Here is a 3,297-nt window from a genome sequence, read left to right on the forward strand (position 1 = left end):
GGTTCTCAGCACTATTGACCTTGTTCTTACAAAGAGGCGTACATATCTATGTTGACACTCTCAAACACTGAGATATCTGTAAAGTATTGCATAAGCTAATTTAATAAGCGCTTCTCCATGAGCTCAAATACACTAATGTGTCAAAGCACTTTAGAAGTGGTTAAAGGCAACAAGAAGATGCTTCCTGTCAAGATGGAATATTATTTGAAAACATAATTATACAGTCTACATGTCAGTTCTGTCAGGAAGCAGAATCCAGTTTAGATAGATTCAATACAGAAATTGAAATTAAGGAATTAAAAAAAACTAGGCAGAGGAAGTTATTATCACTCTAAACCTAAAGGAAGAAGAAAAAAATGTGAAGTAGTGAAAACTAAAGACTTTGAGGAAGGGCCACTGGACAAAGCAGACAGAAGCTTAATCATGGAGAGACACAGCTTGTGCAAAAATACAGGTCAGAGCAGGGATGATATTGCCCAAATTCTTTCTGTTTTTCCTCTCTGATAAAGAGCTTGGGTAACCGATTGCATAAGAGTCAGCTTCTTGAAGTAGAAGAACAGAGAAGGGCAGATAATCTGAGAAGAGAGGATGCTAACAAAACAGAACCAGCACATTCTCCAGTCAATGCTAAGCATGAGAACAAAAATACAGAAAGAGAATACCAAAAATTTATACCTGGAAAAAATCAAAATGAACTTCTCTATGGAGCAGAAATTGAACAGCAATACAAAGAAGAGAACAGGAACAAAACTGCTGATCAACCGCTTGTAGTTTAGTACCTATGGTGAACGTGGTCAGAAAATGTCCAGTGCTTTCACCAGAGAAGGGAGCTAGAACTACTGCACTGCTTGAACTAGTTGTGGGTATTGTCATTTCTCAAAGAGACAGTGCAAAGAATTTACTGAGACACAGCCTTGGGGATTAACGAATGATCCAACTTCAAAATGAGCAAATCTTACAAATCTTATGAAAGAACAATACTCTTAATAAAGGTAGTGAACAATTATCAATAAGAAAAATGATTTTACTCCATTGTCAAATTGCCTTATGTTATAGCTTGCAAAATAATTGAATGCAAGTATAGTCAGGATTCTCAAAACAATATTAGAAATAGTAATACAAATTGTAGAAAAGATGAATATATGAACCAAAACTTGAGAAATAAAACAAAAACAGGTCAATAAAATATTGAATATAAATATATGCTTGGATAGTTAAAACTCTATAGAGTTATAAACTATAAAAAGAGTAAGTAAATTTGAAGGTAACACCATGGCATTCTTTCTAAGGCATAAAGATGTGTGTGTGTGTGTGTGTGTGTGTGTGTGTGTGTCTTTGTATATACACAGAAATTAAGAGGTGTTGAAGATAGATTGAGAGCCCCAATATATAATGAATAAGAGTTGCTGAGAAAGAAAATAGAAAGTATAGCAGAGAAACTATAGCTAAAGAGACAGGAGTTGACAAAATTTCAGAATTCAAGAGAGAACTGTCTTCAGATGAAAGTACAAGCCAATAACCAAGCAATTAAAATTCATGAAATAAATAGATAAATCCATGCTCATGACATTGGAACAAAACTGCGAACCTCAAGGATAAAAAGACGATTTTAAAACATACCACAGTCATTTCCTACTAAGGAATGCCAAGTAGAATATCCAGACTTTCAACAGCAACAACATATGTTGGAAAACAGCAGATGTATCTACAAAGTGCTCATGAAAAACAGAAATCATGCTTATGAAATTAGCATTCAATAGAGTAAAAATATTAAAAATATTTTAAGTATTTCAAAGATTAAGGGAGTTTACTATACGCAGACCAACACTAAAAGAATTATTAAAGGATTTTTTTTTCCTAATTGATAACATTAGCAAGTGAGGTAGGCAGCGAGGGGCTCTGGGAGTTCACTTGGGTAGGCATACTCCATTTGATACTTTTTACCTTCTTTGCATTTGCCATAATATTACTTGCTACATAGAACTCCAAAAAACCGGGATGGACCTGAGTGCTTGCACTATCTTAGTATCAAGACCTCTAATTATACACATGTGTGTAAAATATACACATTAGGTAAGACAAGTGCTACTTAGATAAATCTAATATATCAGGGCAAGACAGAAAGTGGATTTTTAAAAATTTATTTATTTGCTTATTGTTAAAAGTTCCATGAGGGCAGAGATAGTGTCAATTAATTTAATTATTTTTTAAAAAATTGAGATATAATTTATATATAAATACCACATCTTTTTAAGGAGAAAAAACAAAACCAGAGGGAAAGCAATGATATCAGGAACAGTGGGTAAAGCAACCAATTAAAGGGTACAATAGATAGTAAATTAATTGACTATTTATTATAAAGATAACAACATGATCTGTGTATAAAATAAGGAAAACTAGGGAAATATGGCGGAGTGAGAGACGTCTCCAGACCTCTCCCCTTGGAACAACAATAAGCTGAACATTTAAAGCTCAAAAAAACCCCACCCAAACTGCACACCAGCATGTCTGAGTGTGGGATCTGTGCATAAGAGCTACCACAGGTCAGAACCCCGGATGTCGGAAAGTGGACTGGGAGAAATAAAGAAGCTGCCTCTAGCAGCCTCTGGAGCTCCCTGCAGGAGGAGGGGGAGGGGAGAAAGAGCAGCAAGTTCCCTGTGGCGAGTTCCCTGAACATTCCCGCCTGGGATAGCTGAGGCTGCAGGGCCCGGTCATCAGGGCAGAAATCAGAGAAGCAGGATGGGACCGCAGAGGAACAACAGCTGATTTTTGCTGGCCTCAGTTGCAAAACCAAGGCTGAGCCGCAGCCTTCAACTCCCAAACCAGAGGGCCCCTCCCTCTATACCCTCTGAGACCGATCATCAGGGAGCCCCGGGAGAATTTGAGCAAACGCTGCCGAGACTGTCGTTGACATTGACAGGGACTGAAACTGAAGGTAGCAAGCATGATTAAATAACTACAAGAAAACTTAAAAAATGTTATTAAAACTTTATATAAAGCAAGGATCCAAGAGGCTTAGACTCCACCTACTGGAAACCAAAAGAAAAACACCTTCTTTGCAACAGGCTAAAGAGAGACCTTTCTTTATATAATAAATCTTCTTTCTGGAAAAACAGCAGAATATACTTCCATTTGCCCAGGTGGAGAAAAAGTTCACTAAACACCATGAACAACCAAGATGACAAGGCATCAACCTTCAAACCAAATAGAACTTCTGGAGATGAAGAGTTGAAAAATGAAATAGCAAGCTTGGGAAATAGAATCGACCAAGTGGAGGAAAGGATCAGTGATGTGATA

This window comes from Pteropus alecto, unplaced genomic scaffold, assembly GCF_000325575.1.
Source record: "Pteropus alecto unplaced genomic scaffold, ASM32557v1 scaffold3, whole genome shotgun sequence".
Taxonomy (NCBI): Eukaryota; Metazoa; Chordata; class Mammalia; order Chiroptera; family Pteropodidae; genus Pteropus; species Pteropus alecto.